The sequence below is a fragment of the Hibiscus syriacus genome, unplaced genomic scaffold (genome assembly GCF_006381635.1).
Source record: "Hibiscus syriacus cultivar Baekdansim isolate YM2019G1 unplaced genomic scaffold, ASM638163v2 tig00110597_pilon, whole genome shotgun sequence".
NCBI classification, from domain to species: Eukaryota; Viridiplantae; Streptophyta; class Magnoliopsida; order Malvales; family Malvaceae; genus Hibiscus; species Hibiscus syriacus.
In genome coordinates this window covers 4,841,104-4,852,197 of record NW_024062795.1, presented here as the reverse complement: position 1 = coordinate 4,852,197, position 11,094 = coordinate 4,841,104, and the positions used below count along the sequence as shown (strand labels likewise).

General features: G+C 36.3%; 1 non-coding gene and 1 pseudogene across 1 annotated transcript; both read right to left on the bottom strand.

The window, feature by feature from the left end:
- Positions 1-1,752: 1,752 nt before the first annotated feature.
- LOC120134252 lies at positions 1,753-3,188 on the bottom strand (annotated as a pseudogene).
- Positions 3,189-10,897: 7,709 nt separating this feature from the next.
- On the bottom strand, positions 10,898-10,968 carry TRNAG-CCC. The gene has a single exon. It is a non-coding gene; the product is annotated as a tRNA-Gly (tRNA).
- Between the last annotated feature and the right edge of the window lie 126 nt (positions 10,969-11,094).

The following is an 11,094-nucleotide window of genomic DNA, read 5'->3' as shown; positions in this document are numbered from 1 at the left end:
TGTTATGGTTGTTGAGAGATGTTAGATTATGTTATAAAGTTGTACGAGAGGTTGAGTAAACTTGAAGGCACAACTTCTATATATAAGCTGGTTGCAATGTAATTGAAATAATAAGCAATGAAAATATACTGAAATTATTCATTGAATTTCACGTTCTCAACAATCAGAAATGGAAGAAGAAAGACGTTGGTCATCGCCGGCATTAGTTCTGGTGGAGCCGGCAAAGTACGATGAACGATGCACATGAATCATCAAATTGTTTTGGTCTGCTGGGTAGAAAGTAATTGTAGTAACTTTTTACTGTTTTGTGCAGTCAATAGAGTTGAAGCAGCGGCTTTTACTCCAATGTTCATTGTAATTTGTGTAAATTCTAATGGAAATTCACTAGAAATGGAAGATAGGTCGGACTTGTTTAAAAATTACCTTCCCGTGTTCAAAATTTTCAACTTGACGTATTATTATTCAATATTTATTATTGATAACCATATGAGAAAGTATATTTTAAATACATTCAATTAAGTAATTTTTGTATGTATATTTTGTAAATTTTAGTTATTTTAAAGAAAATAAAATCTAACATTTAAACATGCTGATATGTTAAGGTTTACCAAAAAAATCTAACGGTAAAGACTTTAACGTTTCTTTATGAATTTAATCTAATTTGATTTTTAAATTTAATCTATACCCAATATAATTATGTAATATTAAAGGATTTGAAAACTTTGAGGTATATTTTTTATGAATAAAGGTGGAGTTTCGAATCATAAAATTATGATTTTATGTTTTACTCCATGAGACCTTTATAACGGTATATCATATGCTCAAAATGGTTGAATGATGAATGAGAAATTAACTATTAAAATAAGCTACTTGTGAATTATGTTAAGAAAATGAAAAGTTTATATCATACGGTGGGATATCAAGCATGAAAGATGTTTATATATATATGAATCAACTTGTGTCTTCGAATTTGGAAAATAACACTCTGCCTCATGCCTAGGAACAAAAAGTGCAAGTTTTGTACAAATCGACGTGAATTCAAATCCAACAAGGCCTATAGATATTTTAGCACAACATAAGCTAATCAATTTAATGTTTATAACAAAAATCAAAGTAACGTTCCTAACTAATTTTTAAAAACATATTTAAATTTTAGCTTAAGAACAAATGAAATGTTGGGGCTTATCTCTTCATAAGAGAGTAGCCAACCTTAACAAGTGGTTGGCCAAATGGGTTGACATAACCAAGCAAACATGATGTGGTGCAGGTATTGAAGTCGGTGATGAATGTCATTGTGTATTGTTGGGCTTCACAATGAACTTGTCTTGCGTCGCTGAATGGCAGAACCTGGGTATTTACGGTAGTGCTATGATGAGTAGATTTTCTTCTGATCAGTTTACATGCTTAAAAGATAAAAATAAACTTGTTAAAGCATGTGAGGGTGATACGTAGTTATAACTTATAACCACATTAGTAATGCCAAAGATTTCGGCTACAAGTTTGTTTATAAAGGCTTGTATCGAGTGAGTGGCTAAATATTAGAAGGAAACTAGAGGGGGCCCTGCTACCATATATTTACAAGTTCAACCTGGTGAAAATGGAGGATAATGGACAATATGTTTACAAGTTATCTGCAGTCTAACGTTGAAGCGTTTACTCATGGAGTTGTATTTTGTGTTAATCACAGAAATCATTTGAAATTCTCTACAAATGAGATTTGTATGTGAAATTCAGGAGGAATCATTTTATTATTTAGCTGCAATAGAGCCAAGGTGGTATGTTCCTTTTCACCTCATCAATGAAGGCTTCTATGTTCCTATTAGAGGAACCACCGTCCGCAACTGCTGCCTCCGCCGCCACCTTCCACTTCAAGGCGTTACTCTTCAAATCCGACGCCTTGGGGCCAGTAGTTGCTTCTAGGAAGCATTTCACCACATCCTCCTTGGGAATTAGCCTATTCTCCGCAGCTCCACGGCACATTAGCACACCAGTCTTGAACACATCGACCAAGTAAACAGCAGCCGTCACCTGATCACCCATTGAGGGAACGCAACGATTGTCACACCAAATGAAAGTGCCTCCGTTGTTGAGTTCCAACCACAATGCGACACGAAGCAGGAAACCGAAGGGTGAGTTAGCACTTTCTCTTGTTGACTCCATTGCACAATCTTTCCATTATCACCTACTTTCTCTAGGAAACCTTCGGGAAAAGTGTGAATTGGAAGGCCTGATTCTTTAGACGGTGGTTTCATCACCCAAAAGAACGAGATACCAGTCGTTAACAGAGCTTGAGCTATTTCATTAACTTTTTCTTGTTTCAAGTAAACAACAGTTTCAAATGAAATGTATATCACTGACGAGGTTGGTTTCAAGTCGAGCCACTCAACACAGTCGTTGGATTTCATCATGTCACAACGAACCGTGTCGTTTAGTACTTTAGGGTGCTTGAACAATGGACCAATAGTCTTTATAGGGCAAAACTAGGACATATATTAAATTATTTCCCGCTCGAGTTCTTCGAAAGTGTCCATCAACACACAAAAAGGCTTATCAAGTTTCTTGAACTGACCAAGAATGGCGGTCCACAAATAAGAATAAGGAGTCGAAGGGTGCAAAAAGCTAGGAACTTCATCGTTCTTGAGAACAGTCATGGCAGGCAACCGAACATCAAGTTTTGGATCACTTTCACTAGGAAACGACACCAACCCATGATTATAATGGTAATATGCAGCAAAACAAGCACACGATTGCACCCAAAGCATTGCAGAAGGGATGCCAAGGCTTTCGGCATCATCAGATGTCCAAGGAATAAAAGGGTTATTGATGAAGCATGAAACGGGGCGGTTTTGTTCGGCATGTTTATTGATCATTATCGTAATCTCGTCTTTGCCTACTAGTTCCAGTTGATGCATGTATTGCTATAGGTCTCGGCGTCTTGTGTCATCATCGTCCCAACCATCCTGAAACGATTCAAATCGGATAAAGCCGTAGCCCACCGGGATAGATTGGTCGGTAAGGTTGTTGGCTTTAGCCATCTGTTTGCCGTAGCATTTGGGTGTTGATAGTGTGACAAGCAAACCCTTGGAGGCAAGGCGTTTGCCAAGTCTTAGAAGAGGATTTACATGACCTTGGGCAGGAAATGAAACAAGAAACACATTGTCGACACCATTTTTTGTCCGGGAGCGGGGGAAAATTTAGTACGACTTGGGGTTTTCCTTGAAAAGGATTTTGAAATGTTTTGGAGTCGCCATCGACCTTTTGAATTAGGTAGATCGAATACCTAAAAATTTTCTTTTAAAAGAGTCTTTAATAAAACGTCATTTAAAAGATTTACCGAGCCACGTGTAACCAGAAATTTATTTTTTAATAATAAAATAGGTTCAGGGGTCGATTACGTGTGGGGAAGGATAAACACTCCCACAACGCCCAAAATTGGTACCTATCAATTATATATTATTTCTAAATAGTAGAAATCTAAAAATTCGAATATATATTTAAATTATGATTCCATTATTCCGAATTCAACCATACAATATTATAAAACAAAAATTCTAAGGAAAAATAAAAAATATTCCCACATTTCCAATTGAAGAGAAAATACTCCCTAAAATATTTTAGGACGAATATTTCTCTTTCCAACTAAAATAAAAGGAATATAATAATTTTCCTAAGAATTCAATATTAGAATAATTTTAAGATTATGAAGATTAATAAAATCAACTATCATGGTGTGAAACAAGAGAATCACCTAACATGAACATTAGAATCGTAAATAAACCATAAATACAAGACTAAAACGGAAAAATATAAATATCAGTAGCCAATCTCGAAAAAAAAGATACATTCATCTGATGACTAAAATAAAACAATAGAAAACCATGCATCTAAATCGCAAATCATATACAATAAAAAAAATGGTGACCAAAATATAAATAACAAAAACCAACAGAACAATTCGAAATAAATAAATAACACCATGAGAAGTGACCGAAATAAAATAAAACAAAAAATCTAGCATAAATCGAAACTAATAGATAAAAGATGGAATTAGTGACCAAAATATAAATATGTGGCTAACTATGAGGGACTGAAACGAGATTCACCCTATTTTAAACCTGAGTATTTTCTAAACAAACTAAATAAGGGTAAATAGCACATTAGATCCAGAAATTCAAACTAAAGATCAAAACAACTCAAACCAGTGACTAAAAAGCATATACACGGTCTAATAAAAGGGACCTATGTGGTAATTAACTCTAAATATAATATATAGAACTAAGGCTTCAACAAAATTTACAGAAAAAAGAGAAAAATTTGACCTCTGAATGTTGTATTGGTTTCTTGAAAAAAATGGGGAGAAAATCCCCTACAATATGCTGTTTAGTTTGAATCGTCTCTCTCTTACATTTTTTCAATCTGAGCTTCCCCCCTTTACATTCTTTTTTGTTCGGTTGTATAACCATTACAAAGGAAAAATAAAATAATGATAGTGGAAGCACACTAGCATGGGCACGACATAGGGACTTGCACGACTTGGGCAAGGTGTTGGGTACTGGGAATGACATATCATGGGATGGTGGGGGGCAGTACATGGGAGGCAGGGCTGTTAGGTGTTGTGCGTTTGAGCATGGGCAGCAAGGCGTGGGGAACATGTTGGAGATAGTGGAGTGGGATTTGAAAATAAAAATGAATGGGATATTGGTAGGGTTTGTGCTTCACGTAGGGCATGAGTTGAAATAAAAAATGGGGTGCTAGCAGCTGCCCCTCTTTGCTCATTGCTGTGAAACGGGAATGAAGCAAAGATAAAAGAGCACCATTTTTTTTATCTTGGTCTCTTCTTGTCACGCTGCGAACTCCTCACTGGGAATGCCAATTCTTCTCATTCTGTGAAATCGTCGAGTCATTGCTGCAAATGATGTCATCTTGCTTCGTTCTCCTGGCTGAGTCTTCATCTTTAGTTCTTCAAGTAGCGGGTTCTTTTCATCCTGGTCTTTCCACTGGAAATGATGATCTCTCTAGTAAGGCGTTGTCGATTTGAGATGTTGTGAATTAGGAAAAAGGTTGAACAAGCTCTTCATTATGAATTCTTTACTGGCAATGTTGGTCCCTCGAGTTAGGTGTTGTTGATTCAACTCCATATGTGATGAACTGAGTATCAAAAATGTTGCAAACACCTGCCCAAAGGTCTTATGGATGGCCCGGAGGACTTACAAATCAAGAAACCCCCGAAGGCTTAGTTTTTAAATCTCGTTTGAAAACATCCTGCACTGAAGGTCTTATGGATGGCCCAGAGGACTTACGCATCATGCTCGGAAGACTTATTGATGGCCCGGAGGACTTACAAATCAAGAAACCCCAGAAGGCTTAGTTTCTAAAATCTCATTTGAAAACATCCTGCACTGAATGTCTTATGGATGGCCCAGAGGACTTACTCATTAAGAAACTCTTGAAAATCAAACTCAGTTTCTTAGTTGTCACCAAGGAACCCCTACATATCACGATGGTCCCTCAAACTTGTCCTCAAGAAACCCCTATATATCACGATGGTCTCTTAAGCTTTTCTTCAAGAAACCCCTGAAAATCAGGCTTAGTTTCTAAAAATATTGTGTTTCGAGTGAAATTATCTCAAGCGAGATAAATCTTTTGTTTCGATGGAAACTGTCTCAAGAGAGATAAAATTTGTTTAAAGGGAAACTGTCTCAAGGGAGACAAAACTTGTTTCAAGGAAAACTGTCTCAAGGGAGACTGTCTCAAGGGAGACTAAATTTGTTTCAAGGGAAACTGTCTCAAGGGAGACTGTCTCAAGGGAGACAAAATTTGTTTCAAGGGAAACTGTCTCAAGTGAGACTGTCTCAAGGGAGATAAAATTTGTTTCAAGGGAAACTGTCTCAAGGGAGACTAAACTTGTTTCAAGGGAAACTGTCTCAAAGGAGACTGTCACAAAGGAGACTGTCTCAAGGGAGACAAAATCTTATGTTTCGAGAGAAACTATCTCAAGCAAAAAACAATCTTCTGTTTCGAGGGAAACTATCTCAAGGAAGACAAAATTTGTTTTTGCAAAAATTCATCTCGAGCGAGACGACCATTTGTTTCAAGAGAAACTATATCAAAGGCGATCAATAGTCTACTTGCTTCTGCATATGGAGGAAAGACCTTCAGAAGATCTGATCGTTTACTTCAGGACGTTGAATCTCCAAAGATTCCCCAACATTCATAATTTCTTTCTCCAGCACTGATTTTAAGCATGAACTTTGTGTCTGAGAGCCATATGTCAACAACCAATATCCACTCTAGAGAGATTATCTTGTTTGAAAATGTTTTTTTATTCTTCTTTTATTTTCGAGAGTCTGAAAATATCAAAAAGTTTTGGAAAATGTTTAATCAAAAAGTTTTGAAAATATTGCCCCTTTCTCGGTTTCATAATTGAGACGAATCATAAGACTAGAGTTCATTGAACATCAAAGAATTAATTACACTGTTAATCATTCAATAAATTATAGCTATTTGACAAGTGTCAAGATCAAAGTTATCTTTGGAAAATGGTTAAGTAAGGGGAAAAAATCTCAGATTATTGTGTTTGGTTAATGGTTTGGCCTTCTTATTTCTTTTATGTTCACTGATCTGATGGGGTAGCTTGTATGCTCATCTATTGGAAGTGTTCTCCGACTCCTAACTCTCATGGTCAGACTTGGATTGTGCAATGTCTTATCAAAGAATTTGTGCGATTGCCTCAACTGCACCAATTTTATACTCGAGCTGCCTTTTCAGGTTTTCAACTCGAATCCACCTTCGGTTTCAAGACGTCATTCAGAATTATTCATCTTGAACCCTCCTTTTATTATTTTTCCCTATCATGCATTAAGGATTTTAGAATACTTTTTACAAATAAAGATTAATCCTGATGGGCAGGATTAAATATGAAGATAGTCTCTTATGCTTAGAAATCCATGTATTATTAGAAGAGACTTTTTAAGGCACGTAATGTAGGCCATGGTTCAATGGTTATGAAAGAAAAGGATAAATATGCCCAAACAAGTGTTTTAAGGTATTGAACCAATGATCAATTCATTCTGATACCTTCAAACCTGTCTTGCTCAATTTGAATATGCTCGTATGCGTCTCTCTCTTGATGCTCTATGATCTTCGAGTGAAGTGATTCTGGAATAATTGCGCTTGATCAATCTCATAGTTTGAAGTTTGATGTGTCATTTGACTCGAGGGGAATCTTTACATGTGCTTCTTGTTCCTTTTTCTTTGCTTTTTCTTTTTCTTTTTTTTTTTGTTTCTTTTTTCCTTTTTGCTCTTTGTTCTGATTGGATTTTCACACTTGTCACTTGATTCACCTTTTTGATATCTCCTCTGGATTGATGTCTTCACTCATGTGAGCAGATTTCTTCCACGTTGCCCCCAGTGTGGAGGGTGATCCTTGGTTAGGGTTGAATCAGAAGAAAAATAATATAGGCTCAAAAAAGGGAAAACAAGGGATATATACATATATGGATAAATGAAACAAAGTCGTTCATCATCTCATACACATAAGTCTTTGCATAAGAGGTATCCCCAAGGGGATAGATTTTCAAGATTAATTTTATCCACATGAAAACAATGTAATTAATGCATGATAGAATTATTTAGAAATAATTCTACTTTCTGCTTCTTGTCCCAGCATGTCTCAATGTTCGGGCTCACCTTCAGGAAGTTGATGTGTGATGCCCCAAGTTGTGTCTTATGGTAGGAAGGTTCATGTTCAAGTGAACATTTCGTACTCAATGTCTGCAGGTTTTATTGGTAAAAAATGTTGGTTTTGCGTCTAAGAAGACAATGGTGCGACTTTATTGACTCAAAGAAAGGTATAGGTATGACTCAAATAAAGGTAATGTCAAAATTTGGTCTTTAGGTAATGTCAAAATTTGGTCTTTTGGTAATGACCATGAGTTATTTTGGGTAAAGAAACAAGGTATTTTTCTTTGGCTTTGTACAGTAAAAGAAAGGTCTAATCTTGTCATATGTCAAAAATCTATAATTCTTGAAGAATTAAAAGAATCCTTAATTCATTTGATAATTGAAAAAAATAAAGATTAAAACTCGTTCAATCATTCCACCTTAGAAGGTAGCGTAAATTCAGTTGTTTAAAAGATTAAACAAATATGAAAGACAGAACAAAAATGTGTTCAAACAAAACAATGCTCTCGATGAAAATGGTAAATGTAATGCCCCCATTCTTCTTTGATTGTCCATGCCCCTGAATTTATCAGGTTCTGGATCTTGCGCTTCATTTCCTTATAGTTCTCAGATGAATGCCTGGAGTTTTCTATGCGGTGACAGTGCACGAGATTAACATCGTAGTCCTTGGGATATGTGGACACTTTTCTCAGATCATTCTGTAAGGCTCAGTCCTACAACCAGCTGAGCAAGCTCCAACTGTACTGATTTTAGATTATTGCTTCCATGTGGTGTTACATGGTTAGGACCACTTTATAGAATCCTTCATGAATATGTTTTTTTTCATGAAAATGTTTAAAAATTAAATGCAAATGCAAATGCAAAATGCAAAAATGCAAATGCAGATGCAAAAATGTTGATCTCAACGATGAATATCGTAGAATAATTTTCACCAGTGATAAAATCTTTCACATTACAAGACAGTCCACTTTACAGATATGCCTTCGATTAGATATTGAGTTTGAAGTGGATTGTCGCTTTATCTTGGACCTTCGTCCTTGAAAATGCCCCTCAATGCTCTATATAATGCCTCTGCGATGTTGAAACCAATGTGTCGCTCCTTGATAACTAGCGATGAGGTGATCGTAGATGAGGAGATCAGAATCTACTGTTGGATTCCTCATCGGGTCGATGGATCGTCATTTCGATCTCGAATGTTGCACGATCTTCGAGCTCACTACTTCATCTCATATCTTCATATTTGGAACTGATGCCCCTCAATGCTCTGTAAACTAACTCTGTTAATGCCTCGGCGATAGTGAAATTAGTGTGTTGCTCTTTGGTGGTAAGCGATGAGATGATTGTAGATAAGACTCCACTGCTGGATTACTCCTCGGGTCAGTGGATTCATCATTTCAGTCTCGAATGCTGCACGATCTTCGAGCTCACTGCTTCGTCTTTGGAATTGATACCCCTCAATACTTTCTTGGATCAAAGGATCAGCTTTCCAATCTCAAATATTGCACGATCTTCAAACAAGTCTCATTCTGGTATTCCGGTCTTCTATTATCCCTCGGCGCATGTCTGTGTATGTGACTGCTTAATTGAATTTTTTTTATCTCGTCTTGTGCAAAATTTTCATTTGAATATCCCATTGCAAATCAACACTTTGTATTATGTTATGTTGATGCAATGTAATGCAAATGAAGATGAAAAATGACATGGACAAAAGAAATAAGTTAGTATACACAAACAAAAGAAAAGAAATTAGTTAGTACAAGTAAGATAATTAATACAGATAAAAATGTTATTCAAAGATGAATAGAACATCTACCCCGTCATGATATCTACCCGAACATGATATACTTAAATGACATTCCTACCCGGACATGTTTTCTACCCACAATAATTTTTTTTAAATAATCCTAACCGCATGGTATCTAGTTCGCATGCTGTTATTCGAAAAGAATCTATCGAATAAATTAAAAGAAAAAAGTTAGAGTTCATTTCTCCTTTGTGTACACTTATTTTGGTACCTACTGACGGACATATGTTCGATATGTCTATACTAAGGGTGACCGTTCTACAGTTCACTGTATGTATGGTTTCAGCCCTATGAAGAAAATGTACTCGAATTGTCCTTGATGTTGGTCCCCCCTTGGGCTGCCAAACCCTCGATCCTCACCCATTATAGGCTTAAGCAGATCGAGTTCAATTTGAGGGGGCACATTTCCCTATGCCTGACACGGAGAATAAATCCTCACGAAGACATAGGGCATATGAATCCCGAAAGCTACTTGTTAGGTCTAACATGGAGAATAAATTCTCACGAAGACGTCACTTTCACTCCCACTTAAAAGGAAGAGCTCGGGTATAGAACTTATGTTATGCAATGCACATGTCGTGTGTGAGGAGAAATTATCAAACCTTCGACAGACAATTACAAAAAAACGAACTAAAGCAAATCCAAGACTTTAATATATGAAAATCGATCAAATGCACACATTAGTATACAAAAAAAATAATTGAAAGGAATCAAAGGAATCATAAATTAAATAAAACTGAATTCTCAATTTCTAACTATAGAGACAATATATAATTGACTTAAGGCTTGACCCTCTAGGGTCCCCAGCAGAGTCGTCAAGCTGTCGACACCATTTTTCGCCCGGGAGCGGGAGGAAATTTGGTACGACTTGGGTTTTCCTTGAAAAGGATTTTAGAATGTTTTGGAGTCGCTATCGACCTTTTAAATTAGGTGGAGTGTTTAGAAGACGAGTGCTTCTTGAAAAGGTAAAGGAACAAAGTCCAGCAGATACATTATGCCAACTGATCTTTTCCACCTCTGAACAAAGTCCAACAAATACATTATGATAATAGACATTTCTTTTTTAATTATTGGCAGGTTATCTTTGACAATTCCATAAGTACCAATATGCTCGGTTATGGTGCTTTCCTGGAACTCTATGCAAATCTAAGATATCAGCTTTTGTGTGGGGGCTAGGTCATCTTCTAAATGGTTTATATCCAAGAATGCCACATTATTTCTGCTCTAGGACTTGTCGGCATCGGAGAAGGAAAGGTTGAATCTGGTGCCAATGGGGAAACCCGAACTCCGATGGGTCAGTGAAAGAGGGTTGTCCGGAAGAAGGTAACAACAAGATCTGTGCAGCGCACATCGTTATATAAATAATAAATTCTTCTGGAAAAATGAAAAATTCAATTGAAGAAATAAAAATGCGCATCCGGGGAATCGAACCCCGGTCAGTACCGTGGGAGGGTACTATGATACCACTACACTAGATGCGCTTTCTGTTAAAAAGTTATGATTATTAAATTATTTTATTTCTAGTTTTTCAGGGTAAACTATGTTTTTGTAATTTAACTTTGATCGTATTTCTATTTTAATTATTTAATTATAAAATTTTCTAATTT